The 27,737-nt window shown below is 52.2% G+C and overlaps 1 protein-coding gene across 2 annotated transcripts in view; it reads left to right on the top strand.

The window, feature by feature from the left end:
• Window positions 1-27,737, top strand: part of LOC144115231 (plasmanylethanolamine desaturase 1-like) — a 211,206-nt gene that overhangs the window by 17,984 nt on the left and 165,485 nt on the right. The window lies entirely within an intron of this gene.

Raw genomic sequence — 27,737 nt, forward strand, 5'->3', positions numbered from 1 at the left:
TGGTGCTAGAACCCTTAGCAGGAAGAGGTGGCACGGCGGCGGTTGTTGGGCATTCAGTTGGCAGGAGTTGTACACCCGCGTCGTCTTCGCCCTCTGCTTTCTCGTTCTGTTCCTCTAATCTTCGCGTGGTCGCAGTACGGCGCACGTATGCAGTATACGGGCGCGGTGCTTCGCCTTGTCCGCACAGCCGCATCCGAGCGTAGTTAGGATCCCACTCACATACAGATCTCTGCTAACGTAAACCACTCTGGAAGAGAGAGACTTTGGTAGCGAGAGCTACACTGGGCTACCAGTCGAGCATTTCGCGGTACATGGGAGAGACCAGTTGTGCGCATGCGCCGTCACCATGGCAACCGGAGAGGAGCGAGGTGCGCTTCGCCGTCGCCGTGGCCGCGCGCCCGCTCCACCGGCGAAGCCGAGCGTGACGTCACGCGCATGAGCAGTTTTGCGCATGCGCCGATACCATGGCAACCAGAAAGACTCCACAGCTGCGCCGCGTTCTTCGTCGCCACCTCGTCGCACGCCGCTCTATCACCCGAACCGCACGTCGCATGCGCAGCATTGCGTATAAAAGGCGGATATGTAATCGGCGGCTGTATCGCAACGCTTGACTTGCAGGCAGAGAAGGAGAGTCTAGCCGCTGCTAAACGGCGGTATAGACAAGAGAAGATTAACTCTTCCGATCCTGAGGTTGTCGCCTGGCACTTGGCTACTCAACAAAGAGAGAATGAGCGTCAGAAGGCGAAGAGAGCAGCGGAGACGCCCGAACAGAGAGAGGAACGCCTTGCCAAACGGAGACGCCAGATTGCCGAGTGTAATAGACGGCACATAGCCGCCGAGATGGAGCCTATGGAAGGCGTCAGTCAACGGGAACCAACAGAAGAGGTTGTGAAGGCCCGTCGTGTGACTGATCACACAATTCGAGTTTCCGAAAGACAAGCTCAGCCAGGGAAACGTATACCTCTCGCCACGTATATCCTGGCATAGCCGAGCTAAGCCACTGCCAATTTTTTTATCTTCGCATGACGCAGAATCCACACCAGGAAGGAGACTGTAAATGCTGTAACGTGGTTTGTAGTGTAATGCACGCAGACAAGCTGTACCTCGATTGGTCCATTCACACTTGCGAGTCGCAAAGGGCATGCGACCAGCAGTCGCTTGCGGCCGGGCAGCAGCTGGACAACGCCGTTGTTCACACTCGCAAGGGCGGCCTGCGGGTCGCCTTCTCGTTCGATTCTTGTTTGAAACACGAACTCTTGGCAGTGACGTCGTTTGCGCTTTCGAGGGTTTCGCCCGCTTTGGCCGCGCGTATCCATGCGCTCGCTCTCGGTCCTCTAAAGTGCTCTGATCCATCGCACCTCAGCGAAGAGGAGGATGTCGTGGCGGTATCGATGTGCAGCCGTCATCCACACATCAGTCTATAGAGCGCTCGAACTGCGCACATGGGAGTACACTTGTGTCGTTTACGAGTGAAAGCTGCGTCGGGCCCGCCAGTCAGCGACGATTGTGATAAATGCAAAACAGAGCCCGCCGTATACGAGCGCTCTGTAGACAGGTGTGTGGAGGGCTGTATAAGCGTCATGATGGCATAGGGACGCACTTCTCGGGCCTGGATGCCGGCGTGAGAAAAATGCGCTAGTATTGTTTGTTCGCGTTCATAGCAAGCCCTGGAATAGAGGAATGCCATAAATGTACAATTTGAGGATCGTTGGCCAATACCGAGTTGCTGGTAGAAGTGATAACTGCGGGGAAAGAAAATTTCTTCCCATAGCCTCTTTGCTGCTGCTGCCCAGTGCGGCTTGATCGCCTGCCGTCTGCTAACTCCACTGCTGAAGGCGTTGCGGAAATCGAGCGTGCCTTAATTTTATTATGGGACGGGGTTCACAGTAAAGCGGTGAAGAGAGTTAGTACCTTTATTACAACGCTGGCCAGTTCCGAATTACGCGCCCTCAGCTGCGGCATTGATGCGAAACTGGCTAGGCTTAGCGACGATTGGGCAGCTAGGGGGCAGCTCAGATCGTCGCCCGGCGCGCCCACGGGTGGCGTCGTTGCCGAAAGCTCGGCTCGCTCGCTGATTGGTTCAGTGGCTTGCGACTCGCTGGGAAATCACGCGGGAAATCGCGTGGACCTCCCGAGACGCGTTTCAACACGTTTGGCGCCACCTTACGACCGAGGGTCCGGGCACCCGATGACAACGAAGTTTGCGCGAGGCACGGTCTGCTTGCATGCCGCGGTCACGTGATCACGTATGTGCGCGCTCCCCGCCTGACGACAGATGTAGCGCGAGGCATGTGCAGGGGGTAGTCGCGTGATCGGTTACGGCCACACCGACGCCGCTCAGCCCACAATCGAGCGCTGTAATGAGTGGCCACATTGCACATGTTCCCAACACCCGGCCGCGGCGGTCGAATTTCGATGGAGGCGAAATTCTAGAGGCGCCCGTGTGCTGTGCGATGTCAGTGCATGTTAATGAACCCCATGTGGTCGAAATTTCCGGAGCCCTTCACTACGGCGTCCCGCATAGCCTGAATTGTTTTGGGACGTAAAAACCCCATAAAGCAAACTAAACCAATAAACATGTTCCCAACACTCCAATTGGCGGTTTCTTCTTTTAAATCTGCACCTACCTTTTCATGCATCGGGTGCATGCAGGAAGATGTCAAAACACCTGCTGTCGCGAGCAGGTGTAAGGAGCGCGCTCTGCCACTGCCACTGTGCGAGTGCCAAGTGCGAACAGCGATGGAGCGAGTTATGTGGCGAAGCCGCTTTTACCTGTGCGCCACGGTGCTGACCGGCAAAGGATGCGGCGGACGATCCTGGCTGCCGCAGGGACGCTGCTCTTAGCACAATGCGGGAGATTGTATTTTTTCACGTGCCAATACATCTCAGTGTTTAGGATAGAGTAAAAGGCGGCTTTCGGCATGCTGCGCTATAGCTGGAACATAAAATACTACCGAAAAAAACAAAAAAAAAACAAAACAATTCAGCATGCGAACGTGAAAGCTCTTTTTTTTTTTTGACAACATATGAGTAGTTTCGCAAAGATAGCGAGGAATGAAGCAATGCCCAACTCCGACGACGGCTGTAACGCTGCTTATCTTGTCGTGGACAGATACGAATGCTGGCGACGAGTGCACATCAAGCGCTGCGCGCTTTACGGATGTTGCCACCGCAAATGCACTTCCCACAAATTCTTTCAGTGTACGGCACAGCCCGCGTACCAAAATCTGCACCCAGAAAGAAGGCCGGACTGGCTCCTCGGGAGGTGCGAGCAACGTCACTCACCCACCGTGGGGAACAGCGATGAAGCCACTTCTGGCTATTGCAGGCAATATACTATAAAGGCGTGTGCATTGATGAGATTTACATTTGACACGCATTATTGGAGGATTTTTTTTTCTCGGCGCTAGCTGTTGAGGGAATGTCAGGCGCAACCTAATCGTCGTTGGGTGGCGTGGTTGAGGTGTCCACAGACCAATGTGAGAGTTACTAGGCCATTTCTTTTCCTCAAAGAAAAAAAGAAGCTGATGGTTGTCGTTTCCGAACAGCAAAGCCGTCCTCGTGGTTACGTCAGCGTGCTATGTGGCGCGTAGCTTGTGAGTGTGCCGGCCACTCTGTCGCTTTCTGCCGTGGCAAAAAAAAAATAAATAAATGGTCACCGGAGGCGGTTCTCAAAAGAACGTTGCCGCGAACGCAAGCGATGTCTGCGTGGAAATTCGGAATTTCGCGCCGTCACAGCCGAAGCCGGCAGACGCGAGAGGCGAACGATATAGCGGTGCCACTCGGGCGTTTGAGACGCCAAGCCGTTTGGCTTTGCGTATTCGGTCAGCGACAAGCTCTGAGACGCCGCGAATTTCAGTGGCGGCTGCATGGTTTATCGCCTCGAACTTCAGAAAAACTATGAAGAGGAATAGTTTAACGACCTGCTAGCGTTGAAATTCGCTGCAGCTTTGGTGGCCGGCTTGCAATTTTTTTTTAAATATGTGTGCCGATCATCTCTCGGCCTGCAACGCATTTATATTTTTATAATTGATTAAGTTCTCGAGAGCCGATGGAGAGATCAGTTCGTGTCCCCTGTTCGCGCTTCCCCTGTCGGCAGCTTGTGACTTCGCAAACAATGTCTTCGTCAGTCGAGGCCTTTGTTTGCAGGCTCCTGTTGACCGTAGTTCGCCAGATAGGCACATGCGAACGGGCATGATTCACCCCCTACGTGCTGCACATTGTGCCCTGCGGTGCAGCCGTCGTGCGGGACCTTTGACGCCGGATGTCTGCCTTGTCTGTTTGCCTTGCACTGCAAGCATGATGTCACAGTGTTGCATCCGGCCTTATCCCTTTCAATTCTCCTCGCGGGGCGAGTTCCCGTGCAGTGCGGCTTATCCGCCTACGTATGCCTGCGGGCGCCCACCCCCTCTCTTCAATAGATTAGTCACAGTTATCAATTCGGTCGATACCAATTCGGCACAGTTATACGAGCGGAAGCGGGGAGCGCAGTCAGCGGTTTGTGGAAAGTGTAAAAGACAAAAAGAAATAGTTCTGATAAAAGAAGCAGTCACGTACGCCAGCGCGAAAGAAGAGAGATTTGGGGACAAGTCTGGTCTCTCGACGTTTAAGGCCCGTTTCACATGCTGCGAATTCGGTGCCGCCGCTGACGCCGCAATGCGATTGCCGCTCAGTCCTTTCGCATGCAACGCAGAACCTGTGAATTGGTTCGGTTGAGACAACAGGGTTGCTAGATGTCTGCTTACCCAACCTGTGAATAAACGCGGCAGTAATGCAACATGGAATGTGTTTATGTTGTTGTAGTCATGCGCACTTTTAGATACGAGGTAACGTTTAATATCTTTATCTTAAAGTAAACACTTCTGAATTATTCGAAAAGTACATTATGGCCAAAGCCAAGCCTGGCCAAAGCTGGCCAAGGCCAAGCCTGACGGGGAGGCAAGCAGTGGATGCTTCCTATTGTTCACTAAGGTGGCAGTCTGGGCATGTTCATGGTGGAAATGTACAGCGCATATAAAGACTAGGACACATGGAACACACGAGCGCTGACTTGCAACAGTTTATTTCGAAACTCGGACCAGTATTTATAACTGAAAAACCAGGCAATTATCACATATGCGAAGTAGGTGACCCATTCATATGTTGGTGCAAATAAAGGAGCTCCTTACTAGCAAGAGCAATAGATGCCTTGGTCACGCAGGACCCATCCAACCGGTCCATCATTTCAGCCTCTATAATCTCTCGTGTGAGTTGGTAACGGTTTTTGGCGATAACAGAGCATTCTTGGCAAGCAGGCTGATTCCTATTGGTCAGCCGCAGAGCAAACACACCGACGCTGCGAATGAATTCCAACCGGACGGAAATCGTTCGCGTGCCGTCTGTGGGAAGAGCGGCGCCCTCCAGCCGCAGACCGAACGAATTCGCAGTGTCGGACGGTGAAATTCGCAGCACGTGAAACCGCCTTCGGATGGTTTCCTTTGTTGCACTCACTTGAGAACAGAATGGGCGGGTATAATCGGTGCTGTATATGCGGTGTCTTGTGTGCAGGTACAGGCTGATCGATTGCAAATAATCGCGAGCTCGCGCTGCTGATCGTGCAGTGTTCGCAGCGATATGCAAGCGCGGTGTCCGGAGTGTTCCAGCTCATCTTTGCGAATGGAACGCGGCCGACTTCACGGTCATCCTGGTTTTCCGACGACAGCCAGCCAGGCTCGCGTGCCGGTGTCGCCACCGCCGAGCGTTTTTCTCATTTGGAAGGAAGCAGGTTCGCCCAGTAAAGTTTCTTTGAAGCCTTCGATCGTAGTGCTGCCTGCCTTTCGTCGCCTCCACGTGACAGTATATTCTTTTGATCTTGTTTGGTTTTCGCGGGTGCTCAGTTCGCAGTGAACGAATTCGCAAAAAAAAAAAATAAGGGGCCCTTGGAGGTGGGTCCTGCGTGGATGCATTCTTGACCATCTACTGTAGGCGTTGATTTCGTAACCTCGTGGGTTTATACGATGCATGCCGATTTTTCGGCTCGCGTGATTGTCGCCACTGTGGTAAATTGGGTATGGTTTGTTTGGTCGGTGGGCTGCGGAGAACAAACACGCGTACAGGAGGAACATGCGGCGCGTGCGCAGGACTGTTTGCTGCAGTCTCGCATGGAATGAGTGCACCTTTGCAGCGCTTTGATGCGGCCACATTTTAATGGACGCCGCATGTGCAGTGCACACGGGGGTCCGTGAGGTGCCTCTTCGGGGCCTTTTGCGTTCGGCACACTGGTTTGCTTGCGTTGTGATCGGGGCGTGTCACTGTTTCTAAGCGCGGCGTGAGGAGGGGGCGGCGTAGTACGAATCACTCGACTTGTGGCGTATTCCAACAATCGGCGATTGGGAGCAAGTTTTCTCGCTCCGCGAAACCGGGAAGCGTGTTTCAGTGGGTGATTTGGATTCAGATCCTGAGTTCTGATTGGACCGCGATGGATGTGGCGCTCATTCGCGGATTCAGGGCGGCGGTCCGGCCGAATCGCCGACTGGAATAGCAACTCCAGGCACCAACGTAATACGAAAGACTTGACGGGTGAAACGCGTATGCTCTCACTCCGTGTAAGGATGTGTATTTGGGGTGTTTCCGAAACATAGCTCGCCAAGTTGCAAGTGAAAAATGTTTGTATGCAGCTCTTGCGCAGCAGCGTGGAGCGCGCAAAAACAAAAAAAAAACTTCCGCCGTATCTCGTCACCGGTAGTTTGGCCGAGGCTTTAAAAGCTCTACCTCCCGTCTTTGCGTGGCCTCTTTGCGGAGACCATCCGGAGCTGGACTCGAGATTCATCATCAGCCTGGCTACGCCCGCTGCAGGACAAAGGCCTCTCCCATATCTCGCCAATTAACCGTGACTTGTGCCAGCCACGACCACCTTATTCCCGCAGACTACTTCTAGCACCATTTCCCCTCCGTCCTTCAACAGATGTGCTGTTACCTGACCCTCACCAGCTGTTTTCCCCCTTTGCATTGCTCCTAAGGCTTTCTTTACTTCCTTTTTCATCACTGGCGGGATGTTCCATTGTTGTGCGCTACTCCTTTCTCATTAACGTCCTGATTACATTGGCTACTGTGTAAGTTTGTGTAGAACCGTTAGGCTACTTGGACTATTTTATCCACATTGCCCTCCTTGTCTCTTAGCACATCCGTATGATTTTTACCTGTGCCTAGTTTTATCTTCGCCGCTTTTATGCTACCTCCGTTGTTTAGGGCACGCTTAATTCTCTTCATATTCTACGTGCTTATGCCGGTTACCTTGCGCTTATTGATTAGCTTTGTCAGCTCTGCTAGTTCTGTTCTGTCTGTGGGGTTAGAGGCTTTCATGCTGTGCCCTTTCTTAACCAGATCTTCAGTCTCCTGATAGGGCTTGCAGGTGTCCTGTCGAACCATCCTACCGCCTACTGCTGCGCACGTCGTAATGATAGCTGCGAGATTATATTCGGTTAAAGCCGAATATCTGTTCTGCAGCGAGAACCTTAATTCCTCTACTTTCCCTGTTACCGCTAACTTGTTGATGATCTTATGGCCCCCTAGTTTCTTCCGTTATCTCCGAGTCCAGGCTAGTTCGGGACCTTACCATTCTATGGTCGCTACATCGCATTTTTTCGAGAACTGCCTTCATATACCTACGGCGGGCTTTCAAAAGCAGGCATGTGAATCGTGCTTTGCTACCCGCCGCGTTGTATTTGGATGACAGAGCGCTTCATCCCTCCTTTGGGCGCCTGTTGTGTATCCTTCCGGTGCCCTCTCGAAGGGGGCACGTGTTGGATGTTTCTCTCTTGCGACGTGGCAATAAGCGCACGCCTCTTATTCCAGCGGGTACCTAAGCAAGATACCTAGCTTAATACCGTGGGGCGTCCGCAGTCGGATAATAAAGTCAGGCGCGGCTCGAGTCACGCGTGCCCTCTGCCTCTGCGCGGCGTTTCCGCCGTGACGCGTCGCGGTTGCAAGCGCGGCCGCGACCGAGCGGCGTATACGCGCGGCTCTCTCCGCGCCTTCCTTGAGGACGCTGCGCAATCGTCGCCTGTCGCCGCAAGTGCGCGATGTACGGGCCCCGCTCGTGATGCGTTCCTTGTCCGAGCGCCAGCTGCTCTTGACGGGCGCCGGCAGATGTCGCACCGGCGAACCTTCTGCACAGCGCGCGCTGCCGAGTCCGCGGTGAGAGTGCCTGCAGCGGTGGCCTTCCCAAGGCCAGCGGAAGGGGCCATCTTGTGCCCCTCGCCGGGCTACGTCAGGGAACAAACGCGTCAACCGCTGGGCTGCGCCGAGAGCGGGGATTAGCATACGGGAGACGTATGGCGGTTTACCGGACGCCGGCTGCGCACGCGCAGTGGCCGCGCCTGGCCCCACCCATGTCACTGCGCGTGCGCGGGAGATCCGCACCCGCTAGTACGTCTCCGGTATGCTAAAAACGTCTTACGTGCAGTGGCACTCTCTGAATCGCGTGCAGGTGGGCTTTTGTGGAGGGGTGACCTCGGTGAGGCAGCGGGAGAGGTACCTACTGCGTCCGCGCACGAGAATATTTGACTGGCGTATCAGTTGTTCATTACGGCTCGCCTGCGCTGCTGCTTCTGTCGCCAGAGGTGGACGTTGCCCCCAGTGTTGTCGTAACTGTTCTTCATGAAAGTTTTTCCTGATCAACCTTTCCGGAGCACGTTCAGCGTCGCTGTAACGATGCGTAGCCTGCGAGATGTTGCTGTGTTCAAAGGCGATGCTGTCGGCTGGGAGCTGCAGCATAAAGAACGTTTATTGATAACAGTCGCCGTGAGGCATCTGCAGGCTTCGTTTGCAATCCACGAGGGCGTCTCAGCTGGTAGCCGCTGGGCTCCCGGATGCTCAAACCTGCTTGAAGCTTAGGCTGGCGACATGCTTTGTCTGATGGTCGTGAAAGGCGTTCAGTCTTACTTCAACGCGCCGGGTTCAGATGCTTCTGTTAGCTCCTTTGAAGGTCACTTTGCGGTTATCTCCGCCGGCTCGTGCGAGTTGCGTTGATTTCTGAGATGCGTTTTCACGTCTCGAGCGGATTTAAAGTCGTGAGAAAACCGCATTAGCCTGTTCTTTTTTTTTTTCGTCGATGGACGTTTCAGAAATTAGATACATCCGCCGCCCTTCAGTCGCCCCTTCCAAAGTTGCCAATAAATCCGCCCCTAATGTACGCAGTTGTGGCCGAACAGCAGCTGCGACCCATCGCGACCTTTTGTGGTTCAGTGGGCAGGGCGCTGGTGCCTTCAGCTGGTACAGAAACTGCGTGCAGCAAACTGCACGCGGAGCAAGAAAACTGGACCTTCACCGGTTTGGACCTGCACCTCTGTCGCTTGACGTCAGCCTGGCCCCCTCGATCCAGTAGATGCCTCCATCTCTGCACGCCTGCGGAAGAATGTGCAGTTGTGCGCAGCGATTTTACTCTCTTCAGAGCCAATTTCACCGCAACTGTTTAGCCGCGAAGTCCAAGTAGTAGCGAGCTGTAGTTGTTCTGTCACCTGTTGGTAGAATCGACAATTTGCGAAACAAAAATACACTCCGATATATATCCGAAATGAAAAGACGTTGGTTTCCGGGGTATGTAGCTTATAAGAGGGCACGGGCGAAAAGCACTTTATTACTAACGTTTCGGGCAGGGTCCGGCCCTCGTCAGAGTGAACTGCCCTGTTAATGATCAGTCATTCACTAGCTTAGGTTCCTCTTTGAGGCGCTCTGTGACAAGTCACTCTAGAACGTTCTCCCTTTCCGCCTCCCTCTCGTCGTCTCTTATTTTTTTTTCCATGAAAGAATATTCCAGAAAACACGGAAGTGCTCATTCGCTGTGGGGGCCGTTTGGGCCATGTCACATTCGGGCGACCGCCCGTCTGTATTAGCAGCATCGTCGGCAAGGCTCGCCTGCTGGAAGCCAGCACTAATCTTCTTTGGGGTGGTTCCGACCCCCCGATAGGATTGCTCGCACGCTAACCTCCCCGAGTACCCCGATGAGCGTGGCCAGGACGTATTCCGGGAACCAAGTAAGTAAGGGGAGCGAAGGCCCGAGGAACGCCGCCGCAGCGAGCGCCGAGCATCTGACGATCGCTCCCAGGCCGCACCGAGTGCGGCTGCAGTGGATGGACTCTTGGCGGAGCAGAGAGGCCACCGCAGTGATCGAGCGGCAGCTAACCGCCAATGGTCGTGTCTAAGTTGGGAGAACTAATGCGGCCTGGTTCCGGGTAGAAGACGATCTGCCTGGGAAGACGGCGGTGGATTAGTGGACATAGTCCACCAGCCTTCGCAGGCAGCGCCAAGAACGAAGCGTCCCTTTCGGCTACTGGAGCCGAGCAGGCAATCTTGTCCAGCGCGTCGGCTGACATCTAAAGAACAGGTAAGAACCCCGCATGGGGACTTTCAGTCGGTTAGAAAACATCTCCCTCCACCGCCGACGTGGACCCGAGGGCATCCTTCTCTCTCCCTGGCTCGACACGTGACGAGGGCGTGTCCCTGTGTTCGGTGATGCGTGTTTGTGCGCGATAATACAAGTTTTAGGCCACTCCCACCCTGGCGGAGACGTCCTCAACCTGGGGAATCTGGGGACCGAAACTCGGCTTGAAGCACCCTGTCACGGGTCGGCCCGGTATTGCACTGCCTCCGGGATCGGCCCGGTGCATAATAGCGCGCGCCTTTTCTTTCTATCATTGCTCTCCTATCCTTTACCTCTCCTAGTTTCGGCACGCGGCAGCGAGCGTGGCTCGGCTTGAGCCAGTAGGCAGGCCCGTGCACTTTTCTTTCTTCCTATCAGCAGCAGCAGTGAATAGTGCACCATTTAGGGATCATCCTCGATGCTCCTTTTATTATGATTTTACATTAAGATCCTCTCTCCGGAGAGAAGTTCACTTTTGATACCTGACCGTGTAAATAATGTAAATAAACCCTCTCGTAACCTTCCTCCCATCATCCAATCCTTTAACTCGTCGGCAGTCCTGTCCTGGTGGTGGTGGCGCAGTTCGGAGCAAGCGTCGTTCCTGACCTGTGGTCCCGTCGAGAGCGACTCCGAACCCCACATCCAACAGCCAGCAATCTTCTCTTAAGCGCACATTATGCAATTTCATTCAAACTCCGCACCATTTTTGTTGTCCTCTCCCTCTCAGGCTATGTGCAGCGGAAGACAAGAAAAGAATACAATGGGAGGAAAAGCGTCGTCGCATTTTGCCGGCCTCGCTTGCGGTTTGCCTCGAAGTGACCACACATATGTGCCTATCTGAGCGAGCAGAATGGCGTTTGCATCATGGGAGCGGGGTTTCGGTGCACATTTGCAACCGCACCAGCACTGGTCGCGATGCGCGCCGCCCACCGGCGCGCATGTTTTGCTATCACTTAAGTGCTGGCAATCCTCGGCGGGCGGTGGCAAAAGCTGGCGGATTGAAATGCGCGAAAGGAGACCCCCCAGCAGCGAGTGGGCAATCGGTGGCCGCAACCGGGCGCGGCGCGAGCAACTCGGACACCGAGGGCGAGCGTCTCTGCGGTCGCGTTTCGTGGTCTGTCACGCGCGCCATTGCTTTCTCTTCCGCGGCGAACAAAGAAGCCCTAATGGGCGTCTCTCGTGCGGCGCCTAATGAATTTGCCGGTGCCGACTACTACGGGCCGGCTATCGCTGCCGGGGGCGTCTTGTCCCCTCTGAATTGATCGCGCTGCGGCCTCTTCGGCACGACAGTGGAGACCGCGCGCACGGCTCCGAGTGGCACGCGCCCCATGAATACTTAATTTATTTTGGTGCGCCTCGCCGCGTCAACGGGGGCGTTCGCGGGAAGGCAAGGAGCGAAGCTCTGCTGCGAACAGTTTGCACTTAGTGCTGCTCCTGTGTCGGCCGGCCGGTGTACGCTCGAAAGCATCGATTCGGTCGTCGTTGGCCGAGACTAGAAAAAAAAAAAACACTTGTTTTTCTGCTTGAGTAGCGCACTTTCTTTCAAACAGATCGCCGCTTCGAGTGGTGATAAGGCCGCTTTTTAAGCGGGGGCGCGCGGAAACATTGGGCAGGGCGTGGTGGTGTCCCACACTTAAAGCATTTGCTTCAGTCTGGAGCACCACCGCGGACAGCTCAAGGCAGTGTCGAGATGACACTGCCATAACTGTCCGCGCGGCACAATTAATGAATAGCACTCGCACAGTTTACGTCATTATTCGCACTGTTTGATGGTGTACGGTTGTCACATTAACAATTATAAGAGAACGCAGGCATCGGACTTAGTGAAATGTTATCAGTTGCGAGTGTTGGCGATACCTCTGGCAGAAAAAAAAAAATCAAGGACATAGAGCTTGACATCCGCCCAGAGCGTTTTTGAATGCGATTATGGTGTTTTTAGTCGTGATACAAACTAGTAGGCCTATATCCTGTTTCCTTTTTACCCCCTGGATTTCGGGTGAATGAAATCTGATTTTAACAGTACTGTTGTTGCCATGGTGGTGTCCAGAAGATGGTGCGGCGTCTAAAAGCAAAAGATTACGAAGATTAGATTACAGCGCCTCCTATAATAAAGACTGTGCAGAAATTATATCGTATAAATCACATTTCATTCAGCGCAGACGCGCACTAAAACATGATGTTATAGATTGTACCAAGCCCCCAAACTTCAAAATGACATTTAAAAACACACCGGGCTCGTGTCCAAATATACCCCTGAAACTGTTTTCTTCCAGCGCTATCGCCCCCGCTCACAGCTGACGTGGACGTTGTGTTCGAGCCCGGACAGCACTTCATTCTGCGCACATCGACTCTGCAAAGTACGTCGCCATTCTTGTGCGACTGAACGACTCCAAGCTTCGCGCACCCTCCACGAGTCTTGACGACATGGGCCAGCTGCGCTTCCTGCGACAGCGCAGCTCGCGGCGCGCCAAACATGTGAAGACAACGGCCACCAAGATGCGCGCCGCCGCGGCTCTACTGGCCCGCAAGGAGTCGGCAAAGGCCGACAGCTCAGCGGCCCTCCAGCTGTCTCGGCTCCGCTCACGCTGGGCAGGTTGCTCACCGACAGCACCCCGGGGGACCCTTCGGAGCAGCTGACGCAGGTCCTCCGGCAACAATGCTCGGCCCCGAAGCGGTGCGCATGTGCGTGCGGGGGCATATTGAGAGGCGCAGCTAGCAGTCCGGCCGTGCTTCTTCTCTGGCTGCCTCCACGGGCGGGCTGAAGGACGCGTGAACCACACTGGGTACGAGCATGGGCGCATCTTGGTGCTGCACGGAGCTGACCGGGTTCTTTCCGGATCTCCGAGTGCCGTGCCTGCGGGACGAACGGCGGCGACCGGGATGATGGGGAGGGAGTTCCTCGACAATTCCGCCACGCCTTTGATGCGCGCCTTGGGCGCAGCGAACTAGAACTTTCCTTTATATTTTCATGTGCGGTATATAAAGTATTCCATGATACGGTGGTCTCTTCCCGAATTAGTGTTGATGAGAGACGGCTGCTTTGCCGCGCCATGTGCGACCGTCTGTCTCCTACTCTGCATGCATGGAAGCCTCACCTTGGCTAATGGCTGGCTGTTGCGGCGCTTATCGTTCAGCCTCGGCTGGCATCTTTGGCAAGCCTGTAAATAGGAGATCTGCAAAACAGCATAATAGTGCCTGCAGCTGCATAAACGCGCAGGCGCTCAGTTTCAGCACGTTACGGAGGAGTCTGCCTGTGCATGCATTGGTGACGAGGAATAATTCCTTTTTTTTTTTTACAGGGCTGGCTTTCAGCCTAGTCCCGTGCGCGGTCATTTGACAACCCCGTGAACGCAGCCGTGCCTCGCGCTATGTGGTCGTCGGGCGGAGCACGCGGTCGCCGAACGGTTTTACCAAACGCCTCTCAGGAAAACATCAGGAACTTGGTCGTCCTCCCTCGCTGATTTCTAGCGCACTTTGCTGTGGCGACTTCAACGCCGACGTCAGGATGCATTCAGGGGATTTCATTCTCAAACCGAATCCAACGCAGTCGACGGCGTCAGAAAATGCGTCCATCAGTCTGATGTTTTGGAGCCAAAAAGTTATTGCGCCCTTCCTTTTCATGTCCAAGATAGCGGACCGGGACGACTGACGTCGAATCATGTTGGTGACTTCGCGACCGGCGATGAGGCGGGATTACGCGTGCTCGCCGAATTCGCCGAGTCGCTTGCATGTGAAACCGCCTTTTTACACTTTGTTTCGTCATCGTCGCGAAATGCCACCTTAAAGCCTTAACTCTTTCCTTACCGCGACAAAATAGGCCATTTTAGGGTGGTGTGAGTAATAAGTTTATTCATCCATAAATTTTAAAAACATCTAGCTTTATTGCAGCACCTGATAGTGTATCTGAAGGAGCTCTCATTTTTAATGACGCACAGAAAAAAAATAACAGGATATGTACTTCTTCCGAAAAGAAATCTTTGGAAAAAATTTAGTTGGATTTTGTTCGGGCGCGCACACAGCTGCACGTGACTCGACGTCATTGACACCGCCTCGTCCGCGGACGGCGCGGGCTTCGCAAGCCAAAAACGGTCGCGAGGGTTGCACACTGCCGCCTGAGTGGCAATGTGCTGCACTTTTAGAAGTATACAACTCTTGAGCGTGCGCCCTCATCCCCAAAGGGAGCTCCCCGAATAACCTCAATTATTGGCATTTTCGGTTTTTACTGTATACGATGGGGGCTGCGGCACTTGCCTCGCCCTTGGGAGGGAAGTGCGAGGAGGGCAGGCAGGACAGTGGAAAGCAACGAGATGGTGGCGGCGCGGGAGGGAGAGGCTTGTCACAACTGGTTCTCCCATCCGTCCGCGCCGTCTTCCGCTCCCGCCGTCCGCCGTGTGGATGCGAGCCCGCGGACGAGGCGGAACCGGTGACGTGGTGCTCTGTCCGCGGTCGGAATCAGTGATTGCAACCATCGTGTGGATGCACACGCTGGATGAGGTCGCGGACGAATTCAGGACGTCACGTCAAGTCAGCGGACCGTCCGCATGCATTCACACGGCGGATGAAAACTGCAAATCCCAAAGCGAAAAACGCGCCCTCGTCTTTCCATCCGCGGACACGAGTTGGTCGGCCTGAATCCGCGACATCATGCCACGCGATGCGCGGTTCGGGCTGGAGATCTGTGACTCGATCCGTCGTGTGAATCCACCTCTACATGGTGCACGCGGACATTCCTCCTTTGGGGTCCGGAAAAAAAAAACGTCCCCATTTTCGACGTAGTAAAAAATGTCCCGCAATCCCCTGTGATTTGAGCATCCGCCTCGTATGCACGAGGTGCCGGGCTCGATCCCCAGTGCCACCGGGTATACGGGTGACATGCTTGGGAAATGGGAATGGAAATGGGAATGGAAATGGGAATACTATAGCAGCTATCGCTGTACAGAAAAAAAAGTGGTGCTTCTACAGTGAGATAGGGCGCGCCTCCGCCGCGTTACCTACCGTTGCTTGCCACCGCTCCTGTCACTGCCACTGTTATGAAGGCGCTCCGGCCGAGCCTTCATGACAGGGGCTCTGAAAGGGGCTCTCAAAGAGGTGCGGCATGCCTGGGACGTTAAAGGACGCCGCTTCACGAACATCCTCCAGCAAGAGTGTCTTTTGATGTTTTGTAGACATCGTGGAGAAATCGCGCGAAGACAACAGGACGAAGAACCACAAGAACCCGTCTTCGTCTTCATGCGCTTTTTCCACCATGCATATTAACCAAATCGCCCAACTTCCTGCTCTAATCAGTGTTTTGTAGAAGATGAGTTATCTGTAGTCAATTTGAACTTCAGCGTCATCGCGCCTTTCCCTCTTCTCTCGTCACTTTCTGCTCGCTCAGAAGTCGGCACTCCTCCGCCGGGGTGTTGGCGCGCGGAAATTCCCGGGGGAAAGAGGGGGGGGGGGCGCATTCTGATCTGCCGGAGCGGCTGGCTGGCCACCATGATAGCATGGTAGACTGGCCGCCATGGCCATGGTAGCTGCGTGACGTCTGAAGGATTCTGACCAATAGCTACCTCTGAACAGAATTACTCTGTAGCGTGATTCGGAGGAGGGCGCGAGCACGAAAAAGTCCGGGAAGGGCTCACCAACTTTCGCCCGCGATTGCGAGTTTTCTGCTGCGTATAGAAGCGTATTATGTGGCTCAGGGGTTCATGGCGACAGAATGTAGTGATTGAGCGAGGTTAGGTGCTCTCCCCAGAAAGTTTTTCAGAGCCCATTTCATGACGGAGACGGCTTGGGCGCTGCGCAGGGATTTGACATAGGGATCCTACATCAGTTGACTCCTTGAAAGCCGAGCGCTCGCGCTAAGGTGGTCCCTTGTCCGCGGCGGTCCCATTTCGATGGGGCCGAAATGGAGCTAGAGGCCCATGTACTGTGCGATGTCAGTGCACGTCAAAGAACCCCAGGTGGTCGAAATTTCCGGAGCCCTTTACTACGGCATCCCGCATAGCCTCAGTCGCTTTGGGACGTTAACCGTAATAAAAACCTGAGAACCTAAACGAAAGTGGTGTCCTCTGTACGCTGCGGGGACAGTCTGTCACACTGGAATACCAGATGTTCGACAGTTTCCTGTTGTTCCTGCAAGCACTGCATAAAGTGGCCTGCACTTCGAGGGCATGGTCAAAGCATGAGCGATACAGCAAAGTGCTGTGTACGTTTGCACACACTTGGAAAAGGACCCCACTGCCGTGGTTGTTGTTGAACAGCCGCTGGTAATGTTATGACACTATGATGTCCATGGTAGAGGGAGGGAAGGTAGATGGTTTTCTTGGTACACGCAAAGCGAACAAGGAACGCCTCGGTGCTTGCCACCGTTTCGACTAGAGACCTTGTCTTCAACTCGGCCCAGACTAAAACCAGCTGCGGCGAGGTGTTGCTTTGTTTGCAGGACAGTGCGTTGCTCTAGTGCTCTACATGAAGGTGATGCAGACTGTACAGCAGAGAGCTTGCTTCATTAGAGGGACAGCTATACTGTAGAAGAAGAGAAAAAATATGGGCATTCTGTGGTAGACCTTGCTGTATGGTGGTAGAAACCACTGAAATGCTGCTGTTTTCTTCAGTACTACGTATATTAAATCTACAGCTAAAGTGAGGCCGAGTGCACGGCGGTGTCTTGCCGTGTTAAAACTTTGTTGCTCTGCTGGTGTATACGTCGCGTGGCGCAGATATACCAGGTGTTTCAGGGAAGCTGGTACTAATTTTAAAAATAGTTTTTGAGTTAAATAGAAGGTTTTTGCGGTATATTAATACTAATATTGACGGACATCAAACAACAGGTGAATTGTGTCAACTAGTAAAGTGATTAACTAAATTATAATAGTTAACTTCTTAACTATTACTGATAGGCACCTGATCGCAATTTGAGATCTGTAGCCGGCCGTAAGCAGTAGCCATATCAGGCTTTAGAAATTCTAAAACGCGATTACCCTCGCCGCTATGGCTCAACTAATTTTGGCTACGTCGTGCCAAATACTGCATGCGCTTTCGAAAAGCATGCAGGCGAAACAACCCCTCCAGTGCACGTAGCTAGTCGAAGTAGCTAAATTTTGTCGAGCCACACCGCCGAGGGTAATCGCGTTTTCGAAATTCTAAAACCTTATGTGGCTTTTACTAGCGGCCAGCTACAAGCCTCGAAATGAAATTAGGTTTGTAACTGTAACGGTTGAAAATTAATTATGAGAAATTAGTTTACCGGCTAACTAGTTAACTTCATTCACCTGTTTTCTGATGCCCGCCGGCACTAGTATTAGTCTGCCACAGAAGCCATTCTTCATAACTCAAAAAGCCTTTTTTTTTTAAACTAGTGATCCGATTCCCTGAGACACCTGGTATACTACATTTACAGCTGCACTACTACTGGCAAAATATAGCTGGGGACATTTGTGCCAGATATCAGCGGCCTTATTAAGTTTTTTTTTAAACTACCTTAGTGTTTGTGAACTAGCTTTAGGAAACATCTTCATGTCGGCTATTGTCATGTTCATTTTTGCCAAGTAGTGGCCAAGGCAGCAGCTGGCACTTGTAATGCCTCTAATGCCAGTGTTTTCATATGCCGGCTGCGAAATGGAAAGTGACATTCTGAGGTCAAAAATTACATTTTATTTTTTTTTGTCCGTTTTCTCCGTCCCAAATCTTGGTTTACGTCTACTTGGGCAAGGATCTTTCGATTGCCGCTGAAAAAAATTATAGTCAGTAAAATTCAGTACACAGTCTCTGTAAGCTTTGTGTATGCCTTCGTTCCTTCTCAGTGGCATTTGCCATGAGTGCTGTTAATGACGCACCTTGCAGCATAGGCAAAGCAGTGTGCATGAAATGGGCATCAGTTTGTGTTCGGTGGTTGTGATATCACACGGCACTGGCATATATGGCGATATTTTAAATTGTATATTGCGAATTCTGTAGTTCAACGTGGATGACTCCGGATAAAATTAGGCCACCCAGGGCTTTTTACAGTTCGCTGACATAGCATACCGCATGATTGTATGGCGCAAATGACGCGAGTTTGTGCCGTACGTACCGTTTGTTTGTACTCGTTAGTACACGGAGCCTGCAAACAAAGTTTGATGTCAACGTGTTCTCAAAAGCCAGCGCATTCCGGTCAGAATGCTTGGCGTCACTGCGAGCGAGCTGCGTGAACAAAAAGAGGGCGCGACTGTGCGACTTCCGGCCAGCGTCTAACAGTTCCTCGTCTCAATATCTGACAAATGTACAAGCAATAGGAAGTCAGTTGTTGAATAAAAGTTGTTTGCTGTCTCTGGGCATTCGAGCTGGTTCGTGGTCAGAATGTTAATATTTGCTTATTATTGCTAACTGACATCTCGATTCCTAAATTTTATCGACGCTAACAAAATTTCGATATTCGCTTTTGAGTGTGGGTGCATTAGCTTGGAGGCAATAATTTTCTTGTTTGATTCCTTCATAACGTGTACATTGAAGGGTTGCTGGTGCACAGAAGCAAAATCAGAATGAAGGGCTCATAACACACCCTTTTGGTTATACAGGTTGGTCATCCCTTTCTTGTACCTTACTAATGTTAGAAGGAAGGTGGTCGTTGCATTGTGCTTTTTTGCCCTGAGGTGTCGGTTTAACATTTTTGTTCTACACTGCTGTCGCTCTGCGGTGACATTGAAGGAAGTCCGGAACCTGGTGGCGAATCGCTTAAGATGGTCAAAGAGATAAACGTATGTTGTATACGAATAGAAACTAAACAATCCAGTGCGTGGCAGGCAGGGAGGGAACTTTGTTTCTCGTCAGTCCGTTCCTGCTGCTGTCGCCGACCGAGAGCGGTTGTAAGCAGTAGAAAATCGAATTGGTGGCCTTGAAAATCTGCAGCATGGACTCGGAAGCGCACATCTGTCACCGAAAAAAAAAAGTGGAACAAAAAGCACTTAAACTACATATGTTCACCTTCACGAAGTGTAAGGAAGGTTTATTGCGCTCTAACCTGTTGACCGATGGTAAATCGGAAAATGCAGGTGAAAACGCGCGTCGAAGTATAGAAAAAGTTCTCTCCAGTGTGTGGATATTCGGGCATTCAGCCGTCATCTGAAAGCGTAGCGTGTGCGCTCAAGATGGGATAATTTGTGGCACGCAGAAATCAACCGCTTACTGTTAAATGTTATAAGTTCCAACGCGGAAAGCTTATTTCGTCTGGGCGGTCTAGTAGCATTTAGCATTGACGAAGATTCTTCTGCTTCGGCTCCTCATGCCTGTAAAAAAAAATTGATGGAATTTGGCATTGGCTTGAACTCTCTTTTCAAACTACAGTACAAATAGTTGCATGCAAGTGAATACTGCTACGTTGTTTCCGAAAATTCCATCTGCGAAGCCTATATTCCTCGAAATCCAGAACTACTTCGCCAAGTGCTGTTACTGCTGCTTCTCCGAGAGCAACCTGCTCGGGCCACTTTTACTCGGTAACCGCTTAGGAAATCGTCAGGAATGGTGGCATATATCAGCGCTTGGTGTATCCCATTAATGTTCGGAGGCGATTCTCTCCCAGGTGTCACTCTCCCACTGGCTGGCCAGGAGCCCGACGGCGGAACAAAAAAAAAAAAAGGCCCCGCACTGGGCTCTTCTCCTCTCGCGAAAATTTGCCTAGTTTTTTTTTTTATGAAACACATCACGAAGTAACTGGAACCGAATTTCATCTAACCGTATCGTGCAAAAACGACGAGCTGGCTGTTTCATTAATATTAACGCGTTCCACGTACGTTCCACTTGAAATGCGAGGGGTTGCGAAGGTTTGTGTTCCACCTAGAACAGCTGAAACGAGCCTCATTCCGGGTAAAATGTGTGAAACAAAGGTTTCAACTGGAGCTTGTGTGGAACCAATAAAGTCTCTTGTCTGTGTAGAACCGAGATTGAGAGTGTATTAAGGCCACCGCGGCCGGTGAAAATTCTTTTGTGAGCTCCTGATCGATGTCAAAGATCGGTTTCACAAAATTGTTTTTTTTTTTAGGAAAAAAATTGGCGCAGTATCTGTCTCGCATTTCGGTGGACACCTGAACCGCGCCGTGAGGGAAGGTACAAAGGGGGGAGTGAGAGAAGAAAGGAAGAAAGAGGTGCAGCAATGGAGGGCTCCGGAGTAATTTCGACCAACTGGGGATATTTAACGTGCACTGATATCGCACAGCACACGGGCGCCATTTGCGTTTCTCCTCCATCGAAACGCGGCCGCCGCGGTCGGGTTCGAACCCGGTAACTCCGGCTCAGTAGCCGGACACTCTAACCACAGAGCCACCGCGGCGGGTGATGTCAGAGATGCAAGAACACAAATTTTGTGCGTCAGCACTGCATGTCGGACCACTGCTGCTCTGGGGGCCGTCATGCGCGGAAACATGAGAACATGCACTGAAGCCGATCGTGATGCAAAAGTATACTGTGCTACGTGCAAGCGTAACGCGATTCCGGGATCCAGTTGCCCCGAAGCGCGACCTTGTGAAATTCAGGTGCGAGCATTTCAGCGCTTTGTTCGTGCGCCAACATGTATACACTGTGCCCCCAATTCCTATATAGAGCATTGCGGATGGCTACGCACTTGATTCACACTTTTTGACCGGACTGGCGCAGTATATACGTGTTGAACATGCACAGAGCGCCGGACATGTACAGAGTGGCCCATGTAACTTCAGTCAAGCCCTTTAAAGAACCGGTCCGTTGTGCGTGGATGATACCCAGGAAATGCTGTTGGAAGCCGTCTCGCGCAGCTTCAGGAGCGTCTCTCGCCAGTTTTCTTGCAAACGTGCTCTCCCCTCTTTTCGCGAAAGGAAACCCGCCAGCAGCCCGCACCTCGTGTCGGCGAGGCTACAGAAGCCGCAGGAGTCAGCCGGGAGTAACGGAGACGGGCGAAAAAGGGCGTTTCAGCCAAATTTGCGAGCCCAGAGCACTATTGAACAGTTTTGCCGTGCGTCATGGGAATACGCTTTGTGTTCCGGCGGACGCAGTCGTTTCTGGACTCGCGTTGTCGCTCGTCGCTAGAGCCTGCAGCGTTTCACGAGCGCATGCTTTCGGTCCCATTTAGGTTTCACACTAGCTACTGCAGCCTCTGTTAGCTTGTAGCAATCTGTTTTTTTTTTCTCGCTTTGCGCTATATAATGGGGCCCCTATGGCGTTCGGCGTGTTTAGAGTGGCCCGGTGAAAAGGTAGCCAATTCGTTATGATTGGTCACCGCGGTATGCCACTTTTGTTCAGATGGCTGGTTTATTTGGTTTTGTTTATTTGTTTTGTCTTTATAATTTGAGTGATTGAACCCGCCGTGCTGACTCAGTGGTTCGGCTGCGGTGGCGTCTTTCGATGTGGGCGAGATGCAGGAACGCCTTTGTACTCTGCGATGTCAAGCAGCATTGGAGAAACCCAGGTGGTAGAAACTGGTCCGGAGCTCCCCACTACCGCGTCTGCCATGGCCTACGTGCAGATTCAGGACGTGAAACCCTCGGTTCCAAATCGTATTTGAAATGCATGACGGAAGCCAGCGGTCACCGAAACCAAGGAGCACCTGGGAGTTTTCTTTTTATTTGCGGTGTTCATCAATGGGAGATTAAGTGGTTGATTAGCTTAAAGATAACTTATTAGAAAGTAGAAGAAAAAACAAGCATTTGCCGCCGGTGGGATACGAACCCACGACCCACGAACCTCCGACCTCCGGAGGTCGTGGATTCAAATCCCGCCTGCGGCATGTGGTTGTTTTTCTTCTGATTTCTAATCAGTTATCTTTAAGCTAATCAACCACTTATTCTCCCATTGATGAACACCGCAAATTAAAAAACAAAAGTGCTGCTTGGTTTCGGGAACTGTTGGCTTCCGCCATGTATTTCATAACCAGCCCCTCTTTTCCCTTCTCTTGAATAGAGACGCTGGCGTTGCGCGCAGGCATAAAACTGTGTGTGCGTTTGTGGGTGCGTGAGGGACCGACAGAGGGAGAGAGAGAGAAATCAAGAGGGAGGGAGAGTGATAGATGAGATACCTTCTTTCGCTGCAGCCCTCTTCGCACCGAAATGAGAGGTATAGTTTAGATATGTGTGGCGTGTGTTTAGTTCGGCAATTTTTATTTGGGTGCATTGCATTACGTATGGTAGGCTTTCTGCGCCTTCACTGCTTCTCCTGGACGGCTTCCACTGAAGTGTGGGTCAATGCACTGCGATAATAGTGGAAGGAGAGCGAATACGAAGAGAAAAGAAAGAAACGGGGATAAAGCACAGTGGCGGGTTTTTGAGCCGTCCGCAGTTCCCTCGCATAGCAAGCACGGCGAGAGACCTGTCTTTATTCTGGGGTGCGTCTCGCGCTGCAGTATGCATGCATGGCTGCGAGCGCTGGCTCCTGTTTTGGTTTAGCACCTTCAAGTCACATGCTACGTCTCAACGGTGGTGGTGTCGTTGCTGCACGTTCAGGTGCTCAAGGTCGCGAACGAAGTGTCGAAATGCTGTGGTTACCAGCCCGGTTATGTCCACACTGCAGGCCTCCGCCCCACTGACCTCCAATTTACCCTGTCCTGTGCCAGCTGTGGTCCCCTTTTATCCCGGCAAACTTCCCAATCTCATCCGTCCACCTCACTCGCTGCCACCACCCATGCTGCGTTTACCTTCCCATTGGAATCCGCTCCGTTGCCCTAGCTGAGCAGCAATTATCCGCTCTCCGCAAAACATGTTCCGTCTTCTTCTCCCCTTTTCTTGATTTCAGCCGGGAACTACTTTGTTCCCTAATGCACTCTGCGGGCCACGATTTGCGTGTAAGGAGCAGCTGCGGTTCTGCTGCCCGCCTCCCTGAGTAGTTGTCTTCGGAACGTTAGGCTCCGCGCACGTGGCAATGTGTCTCGAGCAATTAATTAGCCCAGCCGCCCTCCGAAGCGCGTGTGCGACCCCGACATCATCCCCGACGGTCGGGAGCCCCGACGCCGCCTACGCTGCGCTGCGTGCGCACTGCTGTGTCCGGGCGCCGGAGCGTGTCTGTCGCCGCCGTGAGCGCTGTTCCGCGAAGGCTCCCGCCGTCGAAGCGCACGTGCGCTTTGCGCCAGACGGGCCCCGGATTCTCTTTGTATAATCTGAAAAATCGGCCCCCTCCCCTCTCCACTCTTTTCGGTGTCGTTCCCTCGCATATATGCTTTTACTTTTCGTTCGGCGTACCCGTATTATGCAAAGATTGGCGCCGAGGCGACTTTGTTGTGTTTCGCTTCGGGCTTCCGATGATGAGCAGGCTTCTCATTGAGATGGGCGCGTCCTAAACGGGTTGAAATGGAACGGCGCGTTTGGTCAGTCTTGCGACGGCCGTGTACGTAGTGCGTCACGTAATGTGGACCAAGATTTCAGCGGTATAGTGCCACTTACTTATCTCGACTATAGTGGTACCGTAACTTCTATTAATGCGAGAGCATATTATATGGCGCATCAGCTACTAAACTCGGCGTCGACCAGCAGCAGTGACCAGAGAAACCCCAGATGACGTCACCGTGGTATCGGAGATAACAAAATTTCTTCCTGAGGCGCGGTGAATTGAACCCAGGGTTTTCAGACTGCGAAGCGAGCACGCAACCCATAGGAGGCAAAGCCGCGTTGCTTCTTGGCGAACAAAGGTTAACCTAGTATATGCGTTGCTTTACGACTGCATGCTATAACGCGTAGGTGTGTCATTAAAAAGTAAGAGAAAAGAAATCAATGCAAATCAAGTAAACAATTTAAAAACATGCTTTCGCAATCAGAGCACGTATTAAGTGCCCTCCGTAATTTTTTTTTTATTCTCGTCTTGCAGTCGATTGACAGGCTGAGCGAAGCAATGGACTGTCGCGTAAATTTACGGACTCTTCAACCGCTGCCGGCGGACTCTAAACTGGCGATTAAGAAGCAGAAGTGGTATCCAGTCTTTTCTTCGTCCCTGACTTAAAATTGCGCTGTGTTGCATTTTTAACGCCAAAAGACGAACCTCGTCCAGCACTTTTCGCGGTAGTCTTTCTCGAGATGCGAAAAATGCGCGCTTGTCTCCGAGACAGGCCATCGCACCGTGAACGCCTGCCTGCTCGCTAGCATTGCGCGCTTCGGCGCACGTGATGTTGGCTGGCTGTTGCCTTTGGGCTTTCTCCGCCTGCGCGGTGTGCCGGCATTCAAGCATCGCCCCTGTGTTGTTTGTGAGCCCAGGCGTGCGCAGCTGTGGATTTGAATATGGCTCTCTCGGCCGGAGGGTGCCATAGCGAGAGGACAGACTCGTTCTGTGCGCCCGTGAGTGTGCTCGGTGACGTCGGACGCGTTGCTGATGTCAGAAGTTGGAGGCTTCATCGAATCAATAGGCTGTGCCTTAAAGTGTCAGGCATTATAGATTGCGCATTTCGTTGTGAGTAAACCAAACGATGTGGGATATCGCTGGGCACGAAATGCCATAGTATCTGGCGCATCTGATGACTGGCTTCCATTAGGGCTCCCAGCATGACATCATTATACAGAAGTAGCTGTACGGGCGGCTTTCTTCGTGTTAAACAACGAAAACTTCCGCCTTCGCTTGCTGGCCCGTGGAGGCGTCATCGAGGTGACTCTCGGAGCTAGAGCATGCATCTTGGAGTCGGCGCTGTCACGGGGTTAGAAAAGCGAGTACGAGGTGGACTGCAGTGTTTGTACTTAAATTAAGCACATATTTTGCGCCAGGGACTGACTGTTGTTGCTAGGAATAAAGGAAAGGAAAGTGCACAGGCCTGCTCAATGGCTCAAGCCGAGCCACAATCGCTACCACGTGCAGAAAGTAGGAGAGTTGAAAGATGGGATAGAAAGACAGGATAGTAAAGACGCGCTAAAGACAAGGCCGATCCCGGAGGCAGTGCAATACCGGGCCAACCGGTGGCGGAAGTGAAGCAACCTTCAAACTCCCCGCCACATTTCCAAAAATAAGTCCAATTGGACCCGTAACGGATTCTCTACGGGGTCCGGACATTCGCTTGCGCCAAGGGGTTTACAGGAGTCACGAAGACCAGCTAACACGGGATAATGTGCCCAGTAACGCAGCTGTTAGGGCTGTTGGGTTGGGCATGGTTTTGTACTGCTATATGCTCCATACCAAGGACGCAAGGAAGGAAGGCACAAGCGCGTTTGCCTGTTTACCTCGCGTGTGCCCGTGTGTCTTGGCTGCGCACTGTGCTCCATATCAACATTTCAGCCGCGACCACGAGAACCGCTTCTTTGATTCCGCTTCGAGAAAGGCTCGTTTTCGTGATCTCCTTGTCTTAGACTTATTTGTTACGGCCACAAATGGCAGGGCCAGCATGGTTTGAGGCCTCAGCTCAACAAACAGGATGTCAAAACATGGGGCCTCACTATAGTGTAGAAATTGGCACTGTTCGCCACAATAGGCGTGTAGCACAGTTTTGAAGAGGGGTATTCAAAATCTTTAACTAGACAACGGATATAGCTAGCTGCAGTGACCATTGCGTTAGCGTCTGCCCCGTCTATCGCACTTAAGACTAAAGAAAAAAAACTGCTTTTAGGTGCTAGATAAAGGCGATAGTCGAAGGGGAATGCGCCCGTCACGCCACTGGGCATTAATAGAGAGTTTTAGCATAACAGAGGCCGGAGTACCGGGTTCCTCCTTCGCATGCGGAACGGCAGGTGTGGGGGAAGGTAGGCGGGGCGGGCAGTGCGCATGCAGTAAGCTGGTAATCCGGTACACATCGGCGCAACTGCTATTCTAAATGTCCCCCGTTATTGCTGCTTCTCTTTGGGGCTTTTCTGTACATCGCTGCCACTTCCAGTTTTTGATCAATTCTGCCTTGTCCTGGAGAGCTTAGATGGTATAGAGCGTCCGCTTCGAACTGGCGGTGGTCCCGGGTTCGAGAACCGGAATTATTCCTCAGCTGCAAATGTTGTTACAAAGTTGCGTAGGTTTCTTTTGTAGCCGTTTGGCTGGGCTTAGTTAATGATTCCTTTGTTTCGATCTAAGAGGGCGATTCAAAAAGTAACATGGCAAGAGCTCGCAATGACAGACTTTACTCGACTGGCAGGGAAACTGGTACACAATAGTATAGGTCCCCATTACAGTTTTCGTTACACAGAAAACACGAAAAGTTGAATTTCTTCGCTTCCTGGAGATGCGGCCATGGCATTTAGCGGTGCACTGTGCTTGGCCGCATAGGGAAGTGCGGAGCACACTCCGAAATTCGTGGCTGCATGTATAGGCCACCTGAGCTTTTTCGTCATTTCCGTGTTCCGAAAACTTTTGTGGGCACCTGCATGTCACTAGTAGACATCAGTTTTCAGCGTAATCACCATGCTTGTCGAAACATTTGTCGAAACATTTGTTCAGCGTTACACCATCGATTCCGACGTAGAGGAAATCTGCGTCAAATCCCTTAACCGACGTCACCATGGCTGCCTAAGCATCTGTATCGCTTGTGAACAGTCTCCACTGGGGTGCTTCTTCAATGGCTCGAAGATATGGAAATCACTGGGTGACAGATCGTGGCTGTGTAGAGGATGGCAACCGGCTGCAACAGTGCTCGCTTGCTGCTGGCTCAGCGTGGTCGGGCGTTGTTGTGTGCGGCGTGGCCTCACGCAACCGTTAGACCAGTGTGCGAATGTAACTGGCAGATATCGCTGTTGCTGCTGTGGCACTGAGGGAGTGAAGCGAAAGCACTCGCTCATGGTCCGCGCCACTGTAACTTTCTTCACGGGCGCAGACTTCAGAAGTGGGACGATGTGTTTGTATCCCATCCTCCCTTCCTCAGCGTGCCCTCTGTGTGCTTTGTCGGATTCCAGTCGTAGTTCGCAACTGAAGTGTTGGCGTGCCTAAATAGCGTGGGCGTGTTTGACATCACTGGAGAAAATTTTGTGTTGCGAACCGAAAAAAAAAATTCAACCCGAGCGAGTGCGCAGGTGTTGTTCTCCTATGTAAAGCGGCGCATACCCAATTAGAGGGATTGGCCAAAAATCGCGCGGCGACGTACTGGTGCTGAAAATTAGCGAACTTGTCTACAACTGTGACGGCTGTCATTTCTTTTTCTTCCATCTTTCGCTGTTCCTATTCCTAACCTTTGCCTCCGCGTTGGCTCAGTGGTTATGGTGCTCGGCTGCTGACCCGAAAGCCGCAGGTTCGATCCCGGCTGCGGCGTTCGCATTTCGATGGCGGCGAAATTCTAGAGGCCCGTGTGCTGTGCGATGTCAGTGCACATTAAAGAGCCTTATGTGGTCGAAATTATCCGGGGCCCACCACTACGGCGTCTCTCATAGCCCGAGTCGCTCTGGGACGTTAACGCTCATAAACCAAACCAAATATTCCTAACCTTCCCTCCCTCCTTCGTTCCCCGTTCCCTCTTTCTCCTTCTTTTCTT

Source organism: Amblyomma americanum, chromosome 1 (assembly GCF_052857255.1).
Source record: "Amblyomma americanum isolate KBUSLIRL-KWMA chromosome 1, ASM5285725v1, whole genome shotgun sequence".
Taxonomy (NCBI): Eukaryota; Metazoa; Arthropoda; class Arachnida; order Ixodida; family Ixodidae; genus Amblyomma; species Amblyomma americanum.